The following is a 25,982-nucleotide window of genomic DNA, read 5'->3' as shown; positions in this document are numbered from 1 at the left end:
CACCCCCGACATACTGTATCCCCCAACACACTGCCTTTTCTTTCTCTGTGTCATGGTTTCAGCAGCATCTCTAGATTTTCAGAATCCAGTCAGAGATGGGCACGCACCTCCACCTAAACCAGCACCCTCATTTTCCTAAACAGAGCTGTCAGCCCAGGCAGGTGCATCCATCAGCCTCAGCATTGCCTCCAGCTCCCCCTGGGCAGGACGTGCTTGGTGGCATCCCATAATGTCTTTCAGCATGTGTGCATGTGTGGGGCTGGTTGCAGGCATCGATGCAGTCTGGAATATTTCTCCAAGAAATGCGCGTTCTGGGAAATGTCTGGCAAATGGATGTTTTTGAATTTAAAAAAAAAAAAGTGATACTTGGGAATTGTCCACTTGTGAAATGTCCTACAAAGCAACCTCGTCCAGGATACTGGGGGAAAAAAAAGTATAGAAGAATGTGAACTTTGATTTCCAACCTGTTTCAAAAGACTGAATATCTTTCCAACAAGGCCTGCTGCCTGCACAGTAAGACTGTTTGAATAAGGCTGATGGCGATTCAGGGAACCTCTGCTATGCAGCAGAGCAGCCGCTGAGGTATTGCTAGCAACCACAAATCAAACTGCTACAGAAAAAAGCAAATGAGCTGAAAACCAAAGCAGAGATCTCATTCCTTGACAAGGAAGGTAAGCCAGAGCTTCAGTGAAATCAACAGGAGACTGCGGCTGCTGCAAGGGAAGAGGCTCAACCAGCGTGGTGGTGGGCAGCAGTGAGACGGCAGCTATGCTGTTCTGTTCCTGCGAAAGCAGAAGAGAGCAAGTACTGAAATATCCTAGTTAATTCTGGATTGCCAGCTTCAGCTAACATTAGCTTTGCACCTTCTGCTTCCTGTTCTTTCTTGGGTTTTATTATTTTTAATCTGTGCAAGGACCTTCCCTCTTATCCCATGGCATCTCAGAGCACTCAGTGCAGGAAAATACTGGAAACTTTTTGGGAAATTGAAGTAGATTAGGCCACTGTGCCTCCATTATCCATATACTTGCCAACTCCTTCACCCAGCTGCCATATTTTGGTGCAGCAGAAGCCATGCTGTGCCTGTCCATGGTTATATCCTTACTCATCCGTATGTTCTCCGTTCTTAAATGTAGACTTGGAGAACATTAGATCTACCCAGTCCTCTGGTGCTAAGGCAGCTTAGGATGACAGGTCTCAGGCATGGCTGGTAGTTCAATTATTTCATCCTTAATTTCCTTTGGAAGGTATAAATGGTTTTGCTGATGAGAAGCCATTGATTCTGGAGACTTGATTATTGTGGTTGTTTCATCTGCCTGGCCTCTTGGATGCTTCCCACGAGGTCCTGCCTTTGATTGTTCCCCACCAAGAAGGCTGTTCTAGGAAAAATACCCCTTGCTCCAAATCCTCTTTTCCTGCACCAGTAGCATGCTTTAGAAGTTACATCCATGCCTAAACCCTATTGACTTCAGCGGTTTTTTAGAAACTATATTTAGATGAACAGTTTTGAAAGCATTGGCTCCATTAGGAACGCATGCTAGACATTCTCTCCCAGACTTTTTTTTTCAATGTTTTCCTTCTGTACCCATTATGTCTGGATCCAAAGTTAATCTGTGAAACACAGGAACAGCTGTACTAAGACAGACCAAAGCGTCGCACACTGTCTCTGACATTGCCTGGTAGTGGATACTTAATGGAAGGAGCATAAAACTAGGAGTTACGCTGACTCCAGCAACCACTCCCAGCAGGCTGTAGTTTAGCAGCTCACTGAGCTAGAGGTTTTCTCTCTGTTTTTAAGTTCCCTAGACCTTTTTGTTCAGCTTGCTTTCCATTATTCTGGCTAACTGCCTTTGGAGCGCACTTACTTTTCTGGCCTCCGCAACCACCTATGGTAGCAAAGTCCATAATGTGCAGGAAAAAGTGCTTCGTTGTGGTTTTCAGTCTGCTGCCTGACTAAAGGATGTGCATCAGGCACTGCTCTGTAATGTTGAAGGGAGTGACAATAAATACATCCACTACCACCGGGTGCCTCCCGATTCGACAGAAAATGTCACAGAGATCAAGAAGTCACGTCTTTTTCAGGCAGCAGAGGAACTGGCCAGGCTTAACCAATACCTTGATGGGGGGGATTTCTCAGGCCATTTCCTGGCAGCTCCTCATGCTCTGTTCCCCTCTTCGCTCACCGCTTGGGAACGAACTGGTGTTCTTGTTGATTTAGCTTCTCTTTCCTGAGTGGGTAACAGCAAATGGAGAAACCATGGTGAGGCCAGCTTGGTTATGGGCTGCTTGCTATTTATCAGCACCCGATACTCTGTTTTAATACCATGCCCTCAGTCCTCCTGCAGCTCTTTGCAGAAGGGTGTTTCTGCTATTCTAAGTTATTTTTTTTTTTCTTTGCAATCCTCAGCAGATTGCTGCTGTATCCCTTTTCTCGATCATTTCTGCTCTGAGAGCAACCCATGTCACAGCCCAAATTGCTGTGGGATTCCACTGGGATTGTCTCCCCTGTGAAAAATAACCATTTATTCTTACCTGTCCCTCCCTATTTTCTACCGGTTTTGAATTCAGTTGAGAACCTCCCTTCTAATCCCAGGAGAGATTAAATTCCTAGGAGCCCCTGGTGAAAGAGCTTTTGAGAAACCATAGTACACTGTATCAGCTAAACTGCCCATACTTACATATGCATTGATGCCCACAAAGAATTCCCCAGGAGACATGATTCTAGCTACCAGAAGCGTGTTTTTTTCAGCCTAATTCTCTAATTATCTTTAATACTGTTATGTAGTCTCTATTGCTTTACTCAGTGTTAAAACTAGACTTTAAGTAGTTCACTGAATTCCCCCTTGGATTATTATTATTATTATTATTTTTATTTTATTTTAACTTCCCTTTTCAGAGGCTGACAGCCCTGGAGTTGGTGTCGTCTTATGCCTGGGCTACCTCTTACCTGTGATGGTATGCTGTGGTGGTGGGAAAAGCTAACATCTGGATGTGAAACTGTGTTCTCCGTGACACTGATGGAGAATGTTTGAAGTCCCACAGATGCTTATGGCATCACCTGTGGTTTACATGCTCCATGCTAAACAAGTGCTTGGGGCACCTCACAGCCTTCCTCTACCTTCTGTTATTTTGCAATGAGGTGCTGAGTATTACAATCTAGCCTGTAGCCTCTCAGTGTGACTGATACTGTCGAGGTATTTTTGATTTTGAGAACTACCAAGTGGTTTGCTGGAATGGGAAAAGAAAGATTTGCAGTGTTAGTCCTCGCCTTTTCCAGCAATGCAGTCAGACTTACTCCACCATAATCCAGCCAGTCTGTGCATGCAGAGGTGGCCTCAGAAGCACGTGCACTGCAGAAAGTGTTTGTCTCCAGATCCTTCTGCATCCTGTCAACCCATATGTCTGTTCCTTGAATGGATTTACATCACTGTACCGCGGCCTTGCTTTAGAGAAAAAAAAAAAAAAAAAAAGGTTTTCTTTAAAAGGCGTTTTTTGACGCTGTTGTTTCTATTTCCTGATGCAGTGTATGAATGCTATTAAGGTTGACTGGCTAGCTCAGTTCCAGAGAAGCTGAGTGCTCCCCGAGCAAAGGGCAGACATTTTCATTAGCAATATTTACAGCATCTCTTTAAATCCACATGTTTTCGGGGTTTTCCACCCCCTCCTCATCCCCATTGTCACTTTTTTTCCCCCCCATGGAGGATGTCTTATGCTTTCAGGAGAGATACCACCAAGGGCTGGCCCAGCGTGGAATTTCTGCAATCCTGAGCTGTTCTATTCGTGTTCCCAGGGCTGGATTCAATTGACAAGAGGCTCTGCAGCCAACCCCCTTGGACTGCACATGTGTTTATTTAAATGTCAGTGGCCCACACAAGCTGAATACCTATTAGCTAGAGCATGCATAAAATCCAAAGCACAGCTACAGTTCATATTTATTGTTCAAAGCACAGATCCCTTTATTGTTGTCATTTCAGTACCCTTGTATTTATGGTATTATTCAGTCAGCTCTGAGAAGCTAACTAGCACTTTGCAGTGTTTCTTTACTGTGAGGGTATAATATCTGTCTATAATAAATATATAGGTAAGGGATTTAAGAAACAAAACAAAACAGCAACAACATATTGCATGTGAAAACTTCAGTAAGCAAATAAAACATTCCCTGCTAAAGCTGAGGGGAAAAAAGCACACATACACACATAAAATCACCAGCAAGCTGGTGTCATCTGAAGTCAGTTAATGAGCCGTAGACGTGTTCTTCCACTCTATTTTTGCCTCTTTTTTGTCATTCTCCAGCATTACTGTACCCCACACTCTGTAAAAAGCCTGGCCCCCGTACAGGAGAGCACCCGTGGCAAGGGTTTTTTTTGGTGAAGGTTGCTGGCAGCTGAAGACTTTGAGGCATTTGGGCTGGGTGCAAATATTGTTCCTCTGGTGCCTGGACTTTCTGCCCACAAATGAAACTAGGAACACCACTCTCTGCAGAGCTTCTCAGCCGGAGACATGACAGAATGTTTTTTGCCAGAGAAGCTTGTAATGGTCCTGGGAATGAATTGAGCAGTTGTGGCAATGGGTAAGTTTTTGGCACGCCCATTAAAAAAAAAAAAAGTTAAACCCAGCATAGACAAATGAGGATGTTGTATTTCTTCTGAAGGCAGGAGGAAAGCAGAGAGAATATGTCTTTTGCACTTGATAGTCTAGAAATCTGCTCTATTTCAATTCTAACAGTTGCTTTGGTGAGGAAGCGTCCAGTAAAAGATGATACTTTCTGTTAAACGTAAAGCTATTTCAAGTGGATTTTAAATTTCACTGGCAACATTCACCGGTGCTCGTTCTTAGTTTGGAGTGATGATAATACTCACATTTGACCTGAGAGAAAAACAGTTTAATTAAAGGAAAAAAAAAAACAAAAAACTTTATGTTTGGCTGTGTTGTTCTGCTGACATGAATGTGAGTGACTCCAAGTAGGATTTTGGGCTCAAGCCCAGAAAAGCAAAAACGCTTCTTTAAAAACCACTCTAAGGCTGCTGTTCTGCAACAGGGAGCTGTCCTGCTCGCTCCTGAGAGCGCACAGAGGATGGGATGCGTCAGGAGCTGGGCAATCGAGGAGGGATGGTTTTCGCTTGAGGTCGCTGGTTTGAATCCTGTCCAAGTTGGTAGTGACGGAAAGCTGCAAACCTCCAGCGGCTGCTCAGTAACTGGCGCGAAACAAGTCGGTGGTCTCCTTCCAGTTCCTGGCGGTCAGGTGTGTGCATCACCGAAACCACCACTTCACTTGGCACGCCCGCTGAAAGCCTGAGCAGACAGACCAGCGATTGAATCGACAGAGAAGGACACTGAATGGCCCTACAATTTTAGGATTAAGCCTTCCAGGCTGCTGCTGAGAAGGGCTGGCAAGGCAGCTGGAGGGAGCCTGCTCTGCCCCATAAGGGTGTGCTGCTCGTATGAAAGTAAATCCAGTACCAAACTCTGCATCTTCATGCAGCTGGTATTGGATTAGCTTTGCATCTTCATGAGCACTGTGTTCAATATTTTAAAAATTAACTCTGATGGGTGAGTTACCTTGCAAAAATATGCATGGTAGAAGAGCTGTAAGTGCATACTCTTCCAATGGAGTGCAGCTGTACTTTGTGTGTCGTGCAGTTGCATGTTAAGAGCTAAGGGTGCCCACACTCTTAAAGTGGTTTCCAGGTGCGACCGTATGATTTCTGTATGAGGAGAAACCTCAGGCTAGTGTTTTGAACTGTGACTTCAGAGACTGTTTTGTAGACAGTCAGGCCCTTACTGAGCAGAGCTACCAGTAAAGGAGACACCCGAAAAGGAAGGATGCTCCTCGGAATTCAGCTTTTAAGTAGGGGTCTATTGAGAACTTCTTTCATGACGACATAGGAATCCACCTTCCCAAATCCTCGGTCTTCTGGAAAGATTCATATGAGAGAAACAGGGGTCTGCAGTGACACAGTCACCTCCAAAGTATATTCATGTACCTGTGTAGGACACAGCTCCTTCCTCTAGCCTAGTAATTGCAATTCCTTTACTTTTGTGACCTTGAATTTTTTTATTTTGCTTCTAGCATGTTAAAGATATCCATTTTGCTCTTGGCTGACTGCACGGTACCAGCAACAAGGCCAAAACTCAGTGTTAAATCTGTGAGTTTCTATCAAGGAGAGGATAACAATTATACACAGTTTTATCAGCCACAGCTGTTACACTGTTTGCTGGAGAAACTATTCTTTGAAATACATGACCAAAACACACCGCCTCACACCTGTAGTATTATGGATTAGTTAACAAGCAATTTTTACTGAAATGATTGTCTGGATTTGCCAAAAGCAAGGCGACAAAGAGTATTCTGTTGCTTTGGTTTTGGAGATCAGCAGCTGGGGTTTGCAGGGTTCGGAGGAAAATAGCTCAATAGCACGCCTCACCTGCCATTCAGCCTGTCCTCTTCCACTGCCATACTCCAGTAATTCTTTCACGTCTACTTGCCTTATCCAAAATGAGCTTGCAAACCTAACACTAGTGAACTATCAGGCTAGTTACTGATTGTCCTTTGCTCGCTTGACCAGGCGAACAAAGCTAAAATAAATAGCTCTAACCTAACGCTTGATTTTCTCCTTGTTTATACAGAAGCCCAGCCCAATTTTGGTCCATTGCACTTCCTACTGTATGATCAGAGCATTTTGCATCCTAGTCTCTACATAAGAGCCAGAACTTGCCCTGCTCATCATTTAGTCCAAGGCAGAAGGCTCTATTTGATTATCACCCTTTTGTTTCCTATCCATGCCAGTAGCTTTCCTAGAGTTGTTCATGTTTGCCTATTGGTGTGCGATGTTTGAAAAGTTTCCACCCATGTTCATAACTGAGCCTTTAATATGCAACAAGCAAGGTGCTAACATGACAGGAAGCTCCTGATAACGATGAATCGAGATCTATGTGTCTCATCTCTTTGATGCCAGCACAACTCAGCATGAACAACCTAAACCAAATCTGCTGGAAACACACAGACGCATCCCATTGCAACATCATCTCTAGAGGTGCCTATTGTAAACTCTTCCTTTTCTAAAAGGAAAAATATATGGTACTTATGCAATGCAGATATTATTGATTTATATCTCAACTACTTACATTCCATTTCTGGGTTGGTCTCTGTTGCCTTGTAGATTTTTGAAACAGCACTTCAGTTTTAGTTTCCACTCTGTCCCACTCAGTCCTTTCCTTGAATCCAGTCCATGAAACCATGGGGTTTCTGCTATCTGCTCTTTTCAGAACGTGTAGCTCACCTTTCTTCTTCCTTTTTTTTTTTTTTTTTTTTTCACTGTTCTTTTATAGAATTGATCCTAACTACTGATCCTGGAAAAAAAGTAGTAGTTTTTTGTGGACATGCACAGACCTTTTCAAAGCTGGAGACGTTTTGACTCATCTGACCTTTTGTCATAGTACCTTCTAAATTTTATTTTTAACATTAATGGCTGAATATTCATGTCTTAGCTCTCTACTAAACAACCTATCTGCAAATGAGAGTCCTAGATTCAGAAGTCACACACAATTATGTAATAGTGCTAGACAGGGTCTGGGTATAACTCTCCAAACTTTGGAGGTGTTCCTTTCGTGATTCTGATACCATTTTCCACAAATCCATTTCACTGTTGCTATTCCAGACTCTTGTACTTCTGTTGGCACGTCCTGATCTGCTGTGATGCTTTTTAAGAAGCCAGAGAAAGTGCTTGTAACTAACACAAGTCTTTAAGATACAACAGGTAAGGTAAAAGCATCAAGAAAAAAAATGTTAAAAAGGAGATAAGAATCTGAGCATTTGCCCTCTTTAGGTGCTTCTGTGTCTCTGCGTAAAGGAGCTGAACCAGTGCTGCAGGAGTGACCTGTGGATGTTATGGCTCAGCATGAGACCTGTATACCTGCTGACAGCCACATGGTGTGGGCTCAGCACTGTGGCCTGCAGAAATTGTCTGGATGACTTATGAGAACGCGTCCAGGTATATTCATCAAGAACAGATTGTTCTCCTTGCTAGATTGTATTCTAATGCTCCACTTGGCTTGCTGAGTGCACCCACTTCGCACTTCTGTTTGCGTATTCCTCCTTGCTGTGCCCTTGCTTTTGCCCCATCTTTATTGGACATGCAAGAGGGAGATTCAGTCTCAAAAGTTGATATGCCATGGTGACTCTTCTCCTGCAAGTAGACAGGGAAAATCTGAGGTCACTTTCAGTACTTCTGAGTGAGTTCAAATCCAAAACTAGCTGTGGTTTTGGTTTTGTCATAGGAAAGGGAAAGCAAGATGACTGAGGTTTTGCCAAGTACAAAACACAGCTGCCTAACCCTTTTAATAGTTACGCATATTCAGGAAATGCATAGACTCTAAATAAGAAAGTTGTGACCTACATGCAATGTAATGAAACAATCCTTAGAAAAACAAAACAGAGGAGGAAGAAATTAGGAATTTGAAACATCTGTACAGTTTTGCCCACACACATCATCTACCAGTGCTCCTTTCTGTCCCAACTGGTTAAAACTAAAATTATCTTCTCGTTTGAACCTTGGTCAAAAAACGCCATGTCTGACAAAACATGATTTACTTCTGAGGTGCACCGAGCTCCTGTCCCTGGGCACTGCTGATGTGCTTTGTATTCAGCTTGCTCTCATCCTCCATGTGCAGAAGCCCAGTGGGGTTTTGATTAAAGTGCTCATCAGCACTGATGCCAACCAGCAGTGTCCAAGCTGTGGACCAAGCTAAAGTAATAATGTCCACATGTAGTGGTGCAGAAGAGCCTGTGTTCAGTTATCCTGTACAGTCGTGACATATTCTGAGGTGCTGTTTGTTTTTTAATGGAATAAAGCTACCGTAGGCAGAAATTGTCAGGAACTTTATTATTTTGCCTGAAATTTTTGTTCTTTCATGCACAGACAAAAGTGCCTGGTGATGATTTAGGTGTTTTTTGTTGTTGTCTTTGCTATACTGCCTCATTTTTATCTTCAGGTCTCCCAGTAATGGGTAAGAAATCACAGTGCATTTATCCTCATCTTATTCATAGGTAGGGGATCAGTAATATTCCTGCTTTACAGAGGCAGGACTAAGGCACCAACAAGAAAAAGGCCAGATCCAGTAGTTAGCTTGTAATTAGCAATCTGAATTCAAAGATGCTGTTGCCCATACTACAGTAGGTTGCTCTCCTATTATGAAGGCAGCTGTTAAGTGCTCCCCATAGCTTAGCTTCTGGAGTGCAAAGCCCCAAAACATCTTGGTGCTACTTTGCTGGTCCTGTCAACTCCAGTCTGAACTCAGATGATGTTCCAGAAACTAAACATTTCTTAACCCTGCTCCACAGCCTCACAGCTAAGGAACGTTAGCAATGTCTTGCCTGCTCTGTCATCATGTGGATCATGCACATCTTTCTGCTCGGTGGCCTGCCTTCACAGTGGAGGGTTGTTACCCTATGCTGTCCATGAGCACAGCCCTTTAGGGAGATGGAAGCTGCATTTACGAATTCTCCCAGGCAGAAGAGAGAAGTGAACCTGGATCCCCCCATTTCATGGTTGAGTACTCCGAACGCTTGAAAATGCTTTAAACTCTAGGCATCCTAAAAACAACAACAACAACAAAAAAAAGGAAAGTGATTCTGAATCTGATTCTGAAAGACAGGGGGTGAGTTGTGGGTCCCAAGTGAACGGCAGCAGCAATCTGCAGGCCTTTGTCACAAGATGCATTTCAGACTCCCTCCTGTGCTCAGCATTCCCTGCAGACCAGCCAGAGGCAGCTGCACCACGTGCGTGCTGAATCCAGGCCACTCTCCTTGCTGGCCATTACGGGTCCATCCCACCACATGCTTTGCCGGTGAGTCAAGTAACTACGTGCACCCTCTGCCATACAGCCCTGGCCTAAGAGCCCTGGGCTCCCCTCCTGGCTCTCTAAGTGCTGCCTTGCCTTCTGATGTCTTTGTCTCAAGGAGACTGGGTGGCAAACTAGATTGGGTCTGCGAAAGGAAAGGCTCCAAGCGCAAGCTCTGCCAGCTGCTACTTGTCTGTAAAATATGAAAGTTGCTTCTCCTGAAAAGCAGTTGCTGCTCCTGAAGCCAGGCGTTCGTATTTGCATGAGAAAGCTGCAACTGACTGTAAGACGATCTAAGTCAATGATCTTATTTTAAAAGAAAAGGACAAATATAAGTTTGTGGTCTTGCTCTGCCTCAGTCTAGCAGCTATTTGTTCTCTTTTGTGCTCCCCACATTTCTGGAGAGCTGGTTGATGCTTATTTAGGTTGGCACAAACTAAATATAATCAAGTGTGTGTGAAAGAGCATGCACTGGGGCAAAGCTTCAAGAGCAGCAGAAAGAGGCATTCTGTCTTTCGTTGCAGACCAAGGGGCTATAGGCAAAATTCAGCTATTCTGAGACAGCTCAATGAAACACACAACCTGAACAAAAAGTAACTATTCCATTCAACTTGTGAATGCCTGTGAAATTTATTTTTTTTGCCAGCTTTTACAGTCCACAGCCTTCTCATTCAATCTTGAATAATAGCTTTGAATTGAGCTGTAAAAGCTTCCGAAGTTTGAAGTCTTTTGACAAGTTAATTTAGCTGTATGGTAAAAAGTTTTTCCCCCAGATAGAATAAAGACATCATATCATGAATGTAGTAGTCATCTAAGGGAAAGAAAACACCATTAGGATTAGAAATGATGGGCTTTATGGAGACAGTTTGTGGTTTAGTGTAATCTACTATCAATATTTCAGTAGAAAAATATTCTACTCGTCATTCAGCTGCAAGTCAATATCTTCACTTAAAACCAGGACCCAGGGGCCAGACTGCATGTATTTTTTATTGAAAAAGTAACTTGTTGCTTTTTTGTCAGTTTTCAACTTTTTTTTTCCCTTACATTTATTTCCATTTTATTTATTTATTTTTAATTCTATATCATGCAGGATGTCTCTTCTTCTTCTTCTTTTTTTTTTCTGGTTGAAAGAGACAGAAAAATGAATCAATATTTTCTCTAAGGCTCATACTATAGAGAAACACACACACACATGGTTTTCTCTCAGCAGCTGCCAAGGATGAAAATTCAAGGAATTAAATAATGATTTTTTTTTCCTTTGAATCTTAAGAATCAGAAAACAGTCACTGGTAAGCTAAGTGTATCCAACAATTATCATGGCCTCAATTTCACAAAGGTCTCTTATTAATTTTTTATTTATTTATTTATTATTTCTAAATTTAAGCCTCAGTGTGCCACCGACAACAACTGAACTGAAAAGAGAGCTGAGGAGAGAAAAGCGATTTCTTTTGTCCTCTTAACTCATCAGTTTAATCAGGAGGGATGACAACACTGTAAGATTTTGGGACAGCAGTTCGTAACTGCTGTGCAACGTTTCTTCTCTCATAGAACGGAGTTGAGAGAATAGATGTTATGTCTAAATACATATGGAGTTTATAAAATCCAGCCAAAAATATTCAAAACAAGTTTCAGCAAGGAAACATTTCAAAAGTGTATTATACCCAGGATAAAATGACTGCCGTAGCAATCCGACTTTGTCTTCATAGCTAAGCTTTTCCTGTATGTCTTCTACTGTCTCGGCTCCTACCTCTTCCTGACACTTTCTTCCCCACCAGCAGCACCATGACTTCTCCTTACGGCAGCCCAAAGAAGGAAGCCCCTGCTCCCCGGGATGCACACTGTGCAGCATGGCCCTTTCCAAGAGGGTTTGTGTTGTGCTGAGCCTCGGCTGACCCTGCCACATGGGAAGGAGCCACGGCCCCTCGTAGGCTGTCTGATCCGCTGACACCGATTCCTCTGAGCATCACAGGGCTGTCTGCTCCACATTTGATATCACTGAAATAAACAGTATTGCTTGAGAAGCAGTATATGTGATAAAGGTTTTTAAAAAAATGTAAATACAAAGAGGAGTGACCTTTATTTTGAACTTCCTTTTTTTTTCTTGAAGTGGGGGACAGGGACTTGAGTTTGTCCAAGACAACAGCAATAACTTTTTTCTTAGAGACTGGTTGCAGTGCTGCAGAATTTAAGCTTTTTAGTCCTTGAGTGATGAAGACTTGATGAAGTGTTGGGTCTGCAGACAAGCTGGAAAAATAGCTTCTGCAGCCAAATACAGGCTTCTTCAGCCTCAACAGGCACTCCCTTAAGTGGAGGGGAACCACCTTTTTCTTTGCTTCAGCTCACATTAAGCCAGACTGGACTGCTCTGCACAGAACACAGATTTCACAGTATAGAAATAAAACAAAATAAATAAATAAATAAAAGAAAGTCCAAGATGAAGCAAAATTCACCAGGACAAAGCTAAAAAAGGTATGTCAGAAGGGAAATGCAGGAGTGGGGCAATGTGAATTTAACGTTCTCCGTTTCATTACAGATGTGTTTTAGATCTGTGGCTTTTTTTTTCCTGATGGCAGAAAGGAGTAAATGAGTATGATGTAGGAAGGATGCAGAACAGATGGGAGTGGGAGATAAGGTAAAGAAGGGTGGCTGGCGGGAGAAAAATACAGGGGAGAACAATGATGGCAACTAACTGATCAGGAGAAAGAGAAGGATGCAATCCACACACTTGTGCCTAAGCTTGACTGCTGAAACACTGGCACTTGGGGTAGGTGTTGTTCTTCAGTGGCAAGGATCTAGAGGAAGCTCTTGCTGTTTTTCTCCCTTACTTGATGCTCTTTTTGTGTCTGAAGAGGTGGTAGAAGAGGGAGCATGGGGACGGAAAGCTGAGGGACGCTATTTTCTTTTAATCAGAACCCTGTGGCTGGGGAGGGAAATCAGCAGGAGTGTTGTGATGGCTGTTACCTGCTTAAGAACATAAAAAAATGGAACCATTTTTAACAAACAAGAAGTAGAGTTTGGCTAGAGATGAGGTGGAGGTAGGCGGGAAGCTCTGTAATTGCATTTTATTTAAGTCTTTATGAATTAGCTCTGCCATTTATTTATTTATTTTTAATAATTTCTATATTTTAATTCAAATGGCTTTTGAGTAAACTTTTCAGCTGCAATTACAGCAAAGCCAGACCACACTGTATACAGTCAGATTTAACATATAGCAAGAATACTTTTTCTTGCTCATGTTTGAATTCTAATTTATCCGAACAATGACAAGGTTTAATTTTCTGTCATTATGCACAGGTTAGCCTAGACTGGGTATTAATAGATACACGTATTCACACCCACGACCACTAGTACGGCATCAATCAATTTTGAAGATAAAACTTACACTCCATGGCAACTTTTAGGGTACAATTTTCTTTTCTTCCTTCTCCTTTTTAAACGACCTCAGCACTGCAGAGGGCATTGGAGGCAACGTATGCAGCTGGGTGGCAGAACGGGTCTGCAGTGCAGCGTCCAGCCCTCAGCATACAGCCTGTGGGGAAAGGAGATAGCTGGGGGGCACCTCCGGGCCCCACTGTGTTTGGAACCTGCGGGGACCTCTTAGGCAAAGTGTTGGTTGCACCTCGTGTTGGTGAGCAAACCACCAGGAATGGGGAGCTGCAAGGGAGGGCAGACAGCCACCTGTGTGACCGCCGGTCGTCAGGTCCGCGGAGGAGCTTGTGGCAGTTGCAAATGTTGCCTCGTCAGCTACACAATCTGCATTAGTGACCTTCTAGTCCTAAAGCACTTACACCCATATGTATCTTGACGCTTTAAAATAATTTAGAAGCTTATTTATACACACATGCGTACATACGTGTGAGCACACAAACTGGCCCTGAAATAAAGATAGCAGAACAACTGTACAAGGAAACCTAAAACCTCACCAACCAAAGAACAACAAACAAACAAGCCCACAAGCCAATATAACCTAAAAATGAATCAAAACGGGCTTTAGCTTTATGCAGAAGTGATGCTCTTCATGCCAGTGGTGTTCTTAGACGCATGTTAAGGAGAGAATATTCCAAAACAACAAGGCAGGCTGTGCTGCCCGTAGGCTCAAGCTTAGAATAATCAAAATGTAATGCTTGTTGTAAATTTCTGCTAATATATTAATCTTCTAAAAATAAAGTAAGACTGGAAAGCTGAAGTTAATGGGATGCTTTTGCTGATGGAACTGTCAGACTAATTCTGACCTCTGCCAAGAAGTGAGCATGTTGTTCACAGAACAGGAAAAAAAGCAACTGTAGGGGTCAAATCAATATGACAGGATTTTTAGATGGGTGGCACTTTTGAACAGATATGCAGTCATTAAACATCTCAAAAAAAAAAAAAGGCTGTGCTTTTATGCTAAGATATATATATATATGTGTAAATTTTGAGGGAGGGACGAAGTTGTTAGCAATTCCCTTCAGGTCCCAGATTTTACCTAAGTCCAGATGGCTGAACTACAGGAGTCCATTATTCTTTAAGGAAAGTCTGGAAGTTTAAGAGCAATTTAGCAAGAGTCAATTAATCAGAACTACCAGAAGTGTGCTGGGATGGGCTGCATACGAGTAGGAAAGATATATTTTATACTGTCTTAGTCAAGGATGTTAAGAATTCTTTGAAACTCCTTGAAAGCGATGTGGGAAGTCCCCATCTATTTGCTGGCGGGCTAAGAGTATGGCACAGTGGCTGCACTCCGGGGCGTAAGAGCAGACCACTGAGTCCGTGCCTGAACCATTAACTCCTTTAACTCTGTGTAAGCCAAGGGCTCCACCTATGTGAAGCACAAGCATCCTCTGGAAGCTGTACTTGGATGTGAGAGGAGAGTTTTGAAGGCTGTGCAGATGGCCTTTACCTCAGAACAGAGCCAAAGAGAACCATCTCTCCTTCTAGGACTGGCATGGTGCCTCGCCTTCAAAAAAAAAGCTACCGAAAAAAAAAAGAAAGTGGATTAATAAGATTTGATGTCACAGCATTGGAGATTTAGGCTCTCCTTGGTCACTGGCGATGCCTTCAGTGAAGTGTGAAGTGGTGATCAGCTTCTCACGCACCTCAGGCAGGATGCGCCAGGCAGAGCACAGCAAAGGCAGAACAGCAAAACTCTTGTGAAATGGTGATTGTGTCAGCTGGGGGCTTGGCCCGGCACGAAACGGCCGCGAGAGGAGGTTTGACAATTCAATAGTGTTAATTCCTTAGAAAACAGAAAAATCAATTAAACGTTGGATACTTGCTAGGAAAGCATGGTAGTGGCGTGTGGAACAATCCTTTTTTTTTTTTTATCCTTGATAATTCAGGCAAATATTTGTATTTTGAACTATACTCTCTCTTTTTCATAGTGTGATTCAGCTATTTACTATTAAAAACAGTGTATTTAGCCACCATTTTTGTAGGTAACTAGATGGATTTAAAGAAACTTCGGGAGCGGGATTTTGGATGCGGGAAATCCTCAAAAAAAAATAAATCCATAGGCTAATAAAACACTGTATATCTACTATGGCTTGCATTTTCCACGGTATTTCCAGTAAATGTATCTCCTTGGAGTATTCTGGGAATCAGGATGCTATATATATATGTAGTGTGGTATGTAGTATATATACTACATAGTATACTGAGAATATATATACTATGCATTATCCTGAGAATCAGGGTACTCTAAGGGGATGATATATGAGGGTACTGTAGTTGTGGCTGTGTCAGGAGGAGCAGAGGACGCGTGACTGCTGCTACAACTCAGGCCGGGAGGGCCCGGCCGTGCCGGGGCAGGGGGCAGCAAATGGCCGCCACGGCCCGCGGCCGCCTCAGGCAGCGGGCAGCGGCCCGGCCGCGCGCCGCGGCGTCGCCTAGGCGACGGGCGGTGGGCGGGGCCTGGCGGCGCGAGGCGGGGCCTGATTGGCTGCCTTCCCCCCCCGGCGGGAGGGGCAGAGGGAGCGGGGAGGCAAGGAGGGAGCCGCGGCTATAAATAGCCCGCGCGCCCTGATTGGCCGCGGGGAAAAATGGTCGCACCACGTGACCCCGCCGCTAAAAATTCCAAGATGGCGGATCCCGTCACGGGCTGAGGCCGTCGGGGGCGCGCGCGCCGCCGTGTCCGCGCCGGGGCCGTGCCCGCGCCGTGCCCGCGCCCGCGCCGTGCCCGCGCCGTGCCCGGCTCCCCGCCGCCGCCGCGCAGGTCAGTACGCGGCCCCGCGGGCACCGCCGCCGCCCGAGGCCTCCCCGCGGCCGCCGGGCTCCGGGAGGGGTCGGCGGCCCGGCTGCGGGCTGCGGCCGCGCGGGGTGCCGGAGGGCGGGGCGTGCGCGGGGGGAGGTGACGGGCAGCTCCCGCAGCCAATCAGCGTCGCGCTGGCGGCGGCGGCGGGCGGATTTGAGCGGCTCGGCGGCCCCTCGCCGCCCGCTGATTGGCCGGCGCGCCGGGCGGGGCGGGGCGGTGACGGGCAGCTGCGGCGCCCAATGGGCGCTCAGCCCCGCCCCCCCGCTTCCCACCGCTGGCGTTTTTTGTGAATGAGGCGGGAGGGGGGGCGGGGTCACGGTTGGCCACGCCCCCCCCACCGCGCGCATGGCCACACCCCCCACTCCCGGGCGGCCGCGGCTCCGCCCCGCGCCGCCGCCGCCGCCTCGGAGCCGCGCGGGGCTCGGCGGGGAGCGCAGCGCAGCGGGGCCGAGCGGGGCCATGCGGGCAGCGGTGAGCGGCCGGCACCGGGACGGGGCGGGAGGCGGGAGGCGGCGGGGCGGGACGGGCCCCTCCGAGCACCCCCCGGGGGGTTGGGGGGGAGGCGGCGTCCGCCACCGCCGCCGCTCGGAGCCCGCGGCCCCGGGGCGACGCCTGCGGACCGGGGCCCCTTCGCTCCGCTGCCCGAAGTTTGCGGAGGGAGCGGGGTCTGCCCCCCGCACCGCCCGCTGCGGGGAGCGGCGCCCCGCTGGCTGCGCGGGGAGAGGCCTCCGGACCCGGCACCCCCCCCCCCATCACTTCCCAAAGGGCAAAAATACCCAAAAAGCGCTTTTTTCGGTGTCAAAAGCATAAAGGGGGTCGTGTTTTCATGCTCCGCGCCGCTCGGAGGTCCTGTGGTGAGGTTAGGCTGCAACAGAGAATGACAGATCCCAGCCCAGCCTGAGCTAGGACCTGTCCTTAAAAACAGGCTTTTCCCCCCAAAATGCCTTGGTTTTGGCATCCGCGGGGAGCGCAGGGAGCCTTTGGCCCTGGCACGCCGCACGTTTGTGCAACAGTTTTTTGGGCCGTAACTTAAAAAAGGAAAAAAAAAAAAAAAAGGAGGGGGGGAAAAATAGCTTATAATGCATGTGGAGCAGCAGAAGGGAGGTGTTGCCGAGCGCTCGCGTGTGGGTTTTGCTGCAGGAATTTATCAGGGAAGATGCTGTGCAATCCCCGAGCTTCCCTAAATGTTATCTTCGGAGTGTTTGTGGCATGGCGAATGCAGCGTGGCATCTTAAGCAAGCAGACGTATTTACATAACAATTATTGGACGTTATTGCTGGGTACCCAGTGCCATTTAAAGGGAAGTAAACCTGCCTTTTATTCAAAGCACTTGCGTAATTGTTTTGTGCGTGCATTTCATGATAGGGGAAGCCTTTTTCCCCCTCCTGCTTGCTTGTCAATAGCTCGCGTCCGAAGGCTTCCACAGACGAGGCTCCGTGCTGCGGCCGCTCGCTTTGCCAGGGCGGATCGCACCGCACGGGATCACCTCGTGCTCCCGAACAGATCACCCCTCGGGAATCGTTCCCGAGACGTGGTGCTGTGCTGGGTGCCTGCAGGTGGCTCAGGCCACGGGCACGCGCTGCTCGGTGCTGGCTCTCGCCAGGGGTGCATCGTGCTCGTTGCCAACAGCTGTGTTCTGTTGTCTTCCTCACGCTAATTTGAGATTTAGGGGATGGAGTGAGTGTCGTTGTGGTCCTCGTGCCCCGGTGGATTTCACCATTGAGCAAGCGACCTCTTTGCCAATGCGTTTTGATTTACTGGTGGCATGGGCCGTCACTAAGTGGGACTTGCGCCGCTGTCAGAGTGCTTTCAGCCGTTGCCAAAAGCTACCTGAAGTTAATTATCTGAATTAGACTTTCTTAACAACAACATTTTTTAAAAGCTAAGGAGCTCTGAAGTTTATATAATAATCTGCTACTTGGCAAGGTTTCTCTTTCCTCTTTTTTCTTTTTTTTCCCCCTCTACGCGGTCTGTCGCTGCGCCCAGTTCCAGTCCCCTCTGGTGCTTGCGCCGCTGCTGCGCGGAGTTCTCTGCCCCAAAGCTGCCTCTCCGAAAGAGTTAAGAGGGCATTGAATTAAGAAAGCTCAGCTGCTTGTATACAAATATACAGCAATTACAAGGCAACAAAGTTATTGCAGAATCCTACCGTAACCATGGCAACATGCTCACTCAATTACATTTGGAAATGTAAAATGCCACCCAGTTAGAAAGAGTAAGTTTTAGTGACTGCAGATTTTCTGTATGAACCCAAAAGTGTAAGACGCGGCTTTCCAGGATTATATGGTTTTTGTCGTGTTGGAATGGCATGTTTCAGCGTGTGCATCTGACAGATCTTGGCTGCTAATATTAAGCTGTGCCCTTGGTCCTCTGAACTTAGAGGGGGAAAAAAAGTTCTAAAAAAAAAATCTTGAAATCTTTCAAATTTTACTTTGCTGCCCTAGAATGTCTTTAGTGTTTTGCTTCAGGACCTGGCTGTAGAGAGAGGACGGGATTAGAACAGCACGAAACGCATTTTGAAAATTACCTCAGAATACCAGAGGAATTTGTCATTTACTTAATGGGATGGAGGCATGAAAGAAAAGCGTACGTACGGAATGAAAGCTGTTATCCTTTGGGGAGGAACTGCTCCTTTGGAAGGCTGTGCTTGCGTAGCACGGCGAGGCTGGCAGGCCTGAGCTGCGGAGCCTGCGGTCAGCACCACGGGCAGGAAGCTCTGGAGAAGCCCAGCTCGGGAGGCAGCAGGTTCTGTGCACCGAGCTCCTGATGCGCGATGGACGTGACGTTTTCCGTGGAAGTATCGTTTATTGCTCGTTGATTAATGCTGACTTATGAGCAAAAGGAATAAACTAGGAGAATAAATTAGAAAAAAGTGGTTTCTTGCATAGGCTGACCTCTGCATTGGTCAGGATGCAGCCTTCTGCTTCGCAATGTTTGTGTTGCACGGGTGACTTCCATTAGTGCAGAAAAAGGAAAAACCGCGAGGCCCTTAGGGAGATTTATTTTCTTTATCTTGGAGCGATGTGTTTACCGACACATGCAGATTGATGAGCTTCTGAGGAAGTTACCTGGTAAATTTTCCTCTTTCCCTTCCACCGTGGGCAGAGGCAGAAGCACAGGAGCTGCTTATTCATGGGGTTGCCAAAAAGGTGGAGTTGATCCTGGCCTTCAGTGCTAAATCCCATGGTGAACTGCAAGGACGAGGAATAGGGCTTACTAAAAATAAAATTTAGAAATGAGCAGGAGCCCCTGGGTTTAGATGGCATTGCCCTCTCAGTCTCTTTTTGAATGGCTTTGAGCTCTCTGGGGAGTAGGCTTCTTGAAAGCCATCTTAAGGTGCATCCGTGTTGTAGAAGTGTGTGCAACTTCAGAGACTTTCCCTCTAGGTTTGTTTGTGGGTTTCTAGTCTGAGGCAGCTACAAGCTCCCTATTACATGGACATACCCCAAAACGTGCAAAACAAAGCCTTGAGAGAACAACTTCCCACCACACACGCGGTATACGGTGGGGTCAGAGACTCAAGGTCACGTTTCTTTCCTCATCCAGAGCTGAGAATGGGCGAGAGCTCACAAATGCGCTTATCAAATAACTTAGCAAAAAGGGATTAGTATGTTGAGTGTCTCTTAAAATTCTTGCACGGCCTTACCTTGAGGAGTGCAGACTGACAACGTGGGTGCTCTACCTTCTCGCTCTGCTGAATGCTGGGCATGCTCCACCGAGAGACAGCTGCCTTCAGCTTTTAGCACCTCCAGATTGCATTCCTGGAGCGCTTGTTGTGCGCCATGCCTACCTGTAAGGTCACAGCGAACCAATTGTCCTTGTGTTTTCTCAAGTGTCGTGTGCGGCTGTCTGGGTTAAGTGGATTAAGAGTGTGCTGAAAGTGATGCTCGCTCTTCAGGGTTTGAAAACCTTCCTGTTTGCTACCCAGCTCTGCCAACTTACTCTTGGGGTTAAAACGCTCCTTTGGTGTTCTGGCCTCTTCTTGTTAAAGAATTGGTTGTGTTGTGCTCCCTGGCATTACCTGTATTTATATTTACTGGAAATACTGTGTTTGTGTGTGTATATATATGTGCATCTTACTGTATCGCACTTACCTTGTAGTATAGAACCCCAAGCCCTTGGGACTTCATTTTTACTTGTCGTGCATCTCTGGTTGAGCACACGGTCGTGTTACCAGAACAGTTCGTTTGCTGCTAACCTGCTCCAAACTGCAGAGCTTGTTGCAAACCATGAAGAACGTATTATTTGGACAGCGATAACGGCACTGATGAAATATTTCCCAAGTATTCTTGACTCTTCCTACTGTCCTCTATGGTGTCATCTTCTACTCCGTTGCTCTCCCAGTTTACATTTTGCCTGTTTCTATTTGTCCCATCGCCTTTCTGTAATGTTATTTTTCAATCCTGCTACCCAGTCTGCAAGACCAGCCACGGGGTTTGTGTTTAATCGGACTTCTGCTGGAATGCTTTCAGCTTATGCTTTTGTTAAGATGCGTGCTGTTGGACAGAGAAGCTGTCAGGATGGGTCTTGTCACTTAATTCAAGACTTGTTCAGTGCCGAGTCCACTTCCCTTACAGATGACCTCTGTTTTCCATTTACCTTTTCTTCCAGGTTCCCAAGGTCCAAGCGTACCAATGCTACATAGAAATGAAAGGGACCTGGTTCTCCTCAGTGTGCTTGCTGATCTCAGAGGTCTAGGGAAAAAAACATAAAAAATAAAAAGGAAAACAAAACAAAACTGAAAATATGTGGTTTTGCCTCAACTTGTGTAAGCTGAGAAATAGCAGAAACAGTAAAGCTGTCTGCTTCAATAATTAGAAATCTGGCAATATTGTTACCTAGTAAAAGGGATAAATAGTCTTCTAAAAACTGAAGTAAAACGTAGATGTGGGGGATAAAATGCATCTTAGCATTCGTGGTGTAGATTGTCTCCTACCGTGGCGTTTGAGACCTTGGATGAGGGTTTCCTTCAAATTGCTGTAGTAATTAATGTCACTTGCATTTTGGTTGTGTTATGTGGACTGAAGTGGGCCAGGTTTACTTTATCCCGCAGTGGACCATGTTGATAAGGCAATATATAACAGATGATTCATGAAGTGATGCCTGGCGTTGCCAGGACTGCTTGAATAGCAAGCAGATTTTGGGCAATGCTCCTTCACAGGAAAGACTTGGGCAGTTCAGGCTGAGAGGAGGGGAAGAAACAAATACGCAGTGCTTTTCTGGCTGTCTTGGAGGAGCTGCCTTACAGAATTTAGAAGTCAAAGGGGCAAAAGTGGGTAAAATAAGTGAGGGCAGAGAAGCAGGAAAGCACACAGAGGTTGCAAAAATGATGTTGAAAAATGGAACGCTTGGAAGAAGAATGTAAAATTTCCTGGAAAAGCTTCGGTGGTGCTCCATTTGCAAGGAATTACAGCTTGGCCTGCCTCTAAAAATTCAAGCTTTTTGCATGGCGTTCATTACTGGGCACATCTTAACTTCATTCGTTTCCTTCATGTCTTCCTATTGAATGTTATCTCGGAAGCTTGATTAAAAGCTGCTTCAGGCTGACCTCTGTGAGTGTAGGGGAATTTGTGGTCACGGGCACACGCAGCCTTCTGCCCGCCTCAAGTGCTTGAACCTTCGTTCCAAACACAAAAACTATTTAAAATGCAAAAGGTTGCAGTCTGACAATTGGGTCTTAGGCTAACAGGAACCTCTTTGGAGTCCAGCTAATGCTGTCCGTGGTTTTTTACCCAAACAGTGCTCCCGCTAGACCCTAGCCCAAGGACCACAAGGCAGCCAGAGGGGTTGTAGGATGTGACAGAGCGTTGCTGTGGCAGGGTCTTGTCCCCAGGGTGATGTCTGGAGAGCACTGGGTGAGTGTTTCAGCTCCGCGTGGCCGGTGGGACTTGCTGGGCTGGCACGTGGAAGCCTTGCCATGGGTACCTGGCTGTCACGCGCGGGTTTGGTGGCTCCTCTTTGCTTTCGAGTTTGGTCTCCTGCAGGCCTCCCCTGGGTCTGTACAAGTCGGTAAGCTGCTGGATAAAGAACTGCATTGTGCAGGTGCTGTTCCATGTGGGCATATAGGGTAAGTTAACGTACGGGAGATTAAAATCTCAGTTTGGGCACGAGCAGGCTGGCTGTGCGTTATATTAATTGATCTCTTTAAGCGCTTCACTCTTTCATCCTGGTAAACACTGACATCCGATTAAATGTAATTCCATTTGTCTTTCATGAGTAGCGAGGAATCTTGGTGTTTCACATGTAGGAAATAATTTACTTTATTAATTTATTTTCTGAAGAAATGGTGCTTTAATGAGATGTCTGTCACCAAGACTTAATTACTGTTAAATTCTGCGAACATTAGTATACTATGACTCGTTTTGTGTAAAATCAAATTTCATTTGTCAAACGCACGAGATGGCATTAGTTTCCTGGTGGGATTTGCATTAACTTAAATGTGAGAGCTGCTGCAGGCTGCTATACGTCTCTGCTTTGTCCTCTGTCCCCCTGCCTCCGGGCGCTGACGGGGAGGTGCAGCATCACGGCTGCCTCCGTGCTAATACCTCGGAGTGTTTCACGCTGAACAAGCAGTTCTTCAAATCTGCTGTTCAAGATTAAAGATAGATGAGCACATTGCTCTATTCCCCTTTCCCCCGGTTTTATTTCCAATTCTTCTTCCCGTTTGAGTTTTCATTTTACTTCAATAAAAGGCGAAGCCTGCAGCTTTCACAAAGTTATTTATAGTCACTTAACGTACTTTTACTGTGTTGCATTATACTAAAATAGCTTACAGAATCACATTACATTTGCTCTGTAGAAAAATGTTCAAGTTAGTTCTGGTGTTGTGTTGACAAAACTTCCCGTTTTGTTCGCGTTGCTACAAGAAAAGGTTCCAAAACGTAAGCCGAAAACAATGAATGAGTTCTGTTGTATGCTGCTCCCAACAAGAATTCAGAAAGGGAGGGTTTTTCGCAGCACTGGGAAAGTTACGTTTTTTTTTATTCCCTTGGGTACCGCAGTTTTCTAGCTTCTGTTGGTGTTTGTTCCCGACTTTGTTGCAGTCCCGAATACAGGTGGTTCTTAGGGTGGTCAAAAAACTGGCCTGCCTTCTTGCTGCGAGTTCAGGTGAAACATGGACCTGTAAGGTTTGCTGTTCTGCTCAAATAACGTTGCTTCGAGTGAAGAAGAGTTAGAGAATTAACCACTTGAAAATGCTGAGGGCTCTGAAAGTGGAACAGTCTGTGGATTTTAGTTTTGAGAGCCTGGTAGATGGGGATATCAGCCTTCACATCAAACGTCAAGACTTTTTCCCAAGGAGCAGAGGGAAGGGAGGACCAGCTGTGCAGGCTGTTGGACTGGGGAGGTCCTAGGAGAGCTTGTAGGTAAAACTGCACTTTCTTGCGGGCTGCGTCGTGTTTTAGAGCAGTGCATAGGTGGAACTAGTTTCTCCAAACAAAAGAAGAGTTGCTTTTCCAGCCAGCATGGAGGTCACGAAGAGCTGTTTTGCCTCGTGCTCTGGCTGAATTTGCAGAGGACTTGTCCACGTCGCGGTGTGAGCAAGGTAGCAGGACTCTGAAACAGAGGTTGGACTGCTGCAAGAGAGCAGGATGAATGCCCTGCCAAGAAGCTTGGCTTTTTGGAACAAATGGGTGTCTGTGATGATAGCAAGATCTTTGTTGGGTTGTAAGCACAGCCCTTTCTTGTCCCGCATGGAAAGCGGAAAGCCTGGTGGGCTGCTGCTGTTTTGTACTGCTAGCCAACAAACAAAACCCTGGGTTTCTGTAAGCTTCACCTCCGCCGTAGGCAGCGATTAGTGTCACGAGTGAGCTGAAGCTCTGCAAATTCAGTGCTGCTGTTGCTCACTGGCACCGCAACATGGGAAGAAACAGACGTTGGGTGGATTCTTCCAATGGATTGGAACAGGCACTGGCTTCCGTGGTCTGCGTTTCGGTTTTTCCTCATCTTGATGTAAACGGATCTCATAAAATAAATTATTTTTCCAATGTCTTCTGTTATGAACTTCATCCCATCTCTCTTGGGCTCATTTTCTATTTGAAACTTACGATAATGCTTTGGTTGGGAGGATTTTTTCCCTCCCTCCAACTCACCTGCTGCTAGAGCTTGGTGAGGCCGAAGGATGTTTGAATGAACGCTGCCTTTCACAACGTTTTTAGCCTGGAAGTGCTGTCCAAGGATGAAGGAGAGAACCCGAAGCAAACTGCAGGGAGTTTCTGATGGCACATGGTAGGTGGAGAACGCTTTGGCAAGGGCTGTCCTTACCTATCCTCCCACTGGGCTTTTCTCCCTCATCCTCGTACAGAAGCCTGTGCTCTGCCCCGCAGTGAGGGAAGGCTGCTGCCTCATCTGCTCCCAGTGCCTGAAGCGTGAAGCATTCGATGATGGGCTTAATCATAATTGTGAATGGAGTCATAGCATTAAAAAGAAACGCTTGAAGCTTGGCAAAACCTGTGAAGTGGTGCATGGGAACTCGTAATGCAGAACGGCAATCTGAGTTTTCGTGTTATAAGTTATCAAACGTGGTGTAAGGCAGAAGAGCTGGATATTTCTGGATCCTGTATTGATGTGGTACAGGGCAAAGTGTAGCATTTCTAGTATCCCTTGACAAAGATGGCCTGGAATGTTAGACTTGTTCACGGGCTATGTGCCACCGAAAACAGAAAAGGTTTCTACTACACAATTTTATGAACAATCCGTGGTGGTTTCAGGTGGATTTACACAGGTTGTGTGGACTCGCTCACCTCTGTGGCTAGTGGGTTTCTTTTGCTAGATTATGCCTGCTAGAAAGCCTGCACATGTGGAAAAACACGATTTTAGTGGAGGGATGGCTGGTGTGAATGGCTTTTGGGCAGTATTAGGCTGGTCTCTGCAAACGGGCTGGTGACCTGGGGGTGGTGGTGGGCTGGGAGCTGCGGTGATGCCCGGGGCTGGGCAGCGGTCGTGGACAGCAGCCGTTAGCTAGAACCAATTTTCTGAGGCCGTCTGCGTAAAGTGTCCTTCTGTCAGGTAGTGACAGCGTTAGAAATCACAGCTGAGTTCCGTTCGGCAGCGAGAGTGTGCTCCTTCTGGTCTTTGCTGTAAAAATGCTCGTCTATAAATAAACTGATGTACAGGGATGCTGAAAGCAGGGGAGCAAACGAGAAATTTGTGCTTGACTGATTGAGGAGATGGTTATCATTGAGTAATGCTGACTACGGCAGGAGCGAGGTCAGTGCAGGAGAGTGCTGCACGAGGTGGTAGATCCATTGTAAGAGGAGAAGTAAGGAAACTGAGACCCTCAGATAGACATCGAACTCTTCTGTAAGCCTACCAGCTGCCAGCCTGCCACACCTCAAAGGTTGTGCCCCAAATGCCCACATAGCAATTGGGTAAGGGATGTTACACTGCAGACATGAAATCCCGTAGTATAACAGCTAAACCAGACTGTATCCGTGTGGGTCCTGTTTGAAACTGGAGTTAGGACTGCATAGATAAAATAGGAAACATTGCATTCATGTTTAATTCGGTATTTACCTAATTTAAAAAGGCAGGAAAACCAGGCAACTTGAGACGCCACCATGTAACACTAGAAATGAGAGCAGCATCTTTGCATGGGCTTTATCATCCCTCCTGTGAGAAGGATATCCGGTCGTACGCTTGCAATTCCTTGATCTTCCCAAGTGCCATTATGAATGACATTCCCTGCATTCCTGCCTTTGCTGGAAGCAGCTGATCAAGCTGGGAGGTTGGGAAGCAAGCTGGAAACTGAGAGAAACCCTAACAATCTAGGGACTGAGCTTTCCCACCCCTCTTTTGAGAATATTCCCAGAGGGGTATCCCCAGCCTAAGGAGGACATTTTCCCCTCTGCTATTTTTGCCCTGGTTTAAAAAAAACAACCAACCCCCCTCCCCCCCCAAAAAAAAAAAAAAACAAAAAAAC

At 46.1% G+C, this 25,982-nt stretch overlaps 1 protein-coding gene and 1 long non-coding RNA gene across 16 annotated transcripts in view; both read left to right on the top strand.

Moving 5' to 3' along the window:
* The window catches only part of LOC118260860 (uncharacterized), a 33,958-nt gene extending 21,789 nt beyond the window's left edge, over nt 1-12,169 (top strand). The window contains exons 3-5 of the long non-coding RNA XR_004782319.2: nt 7,824-7,988; nt 9,338-9,843; nt 11,613-12,169. This is a non-coding gene — a long non-coding RNA (uncharacterized LOC118260860). The remainder of the gene's footprint in view (nt 1-7,823; nt 7,989-9,337; nt 9,844-11,612) is intronic.
* Nucleotides 12,170-15,844: 3,675 nt separating this feature from the next.
* LOC118258970 (histone deacetylase 4) overlaps nt 15,845-25,982 on the top strand; it is a 251,621-nt gene continuing 241,483 nt past the window's right edge. For 5 of the 15 annotated variants that reach the window (XM_050711538.1, XM_035568215.2, XM_035568162.2 and 2 more), the window contains exon 1: nt 15,866-16,027. The gene's annotated coding sequence lies outside the window, so the exon portion shown is untranslated. Of the gene's footprint in view, nt 16,028-16,436; nt 16,538-25,982 lie in introns of those variants that run through there. The other 10 variants (XM_050711537.1, XM_035568206.2, XM_035568153.2 and 7 more) reach the window with 5 other exon arrangements.

The sequence above is a fragment of the Cygnus atratus genome, chromosome 6, assembly GCF_013377495.2.
Source record: "Cygnus atratus isolate AKBS03 ecotype Queensland, Australia chromosome 6, CAtr_DNAZoo_HiC_assembly, whole genome shotgun sequence".
Classification (NCBI taxonomy): Eukaryota; Metazoa; Chordata; class Aves; order Anseriformes; family Anatidae; genus Cygnus; species Cygnus atratus.
The sequence above is the reverse complement of the archived record's forward strand: the minus strand, read 5'-3'. Positions and strand labels throughout refer to the sequence as shown.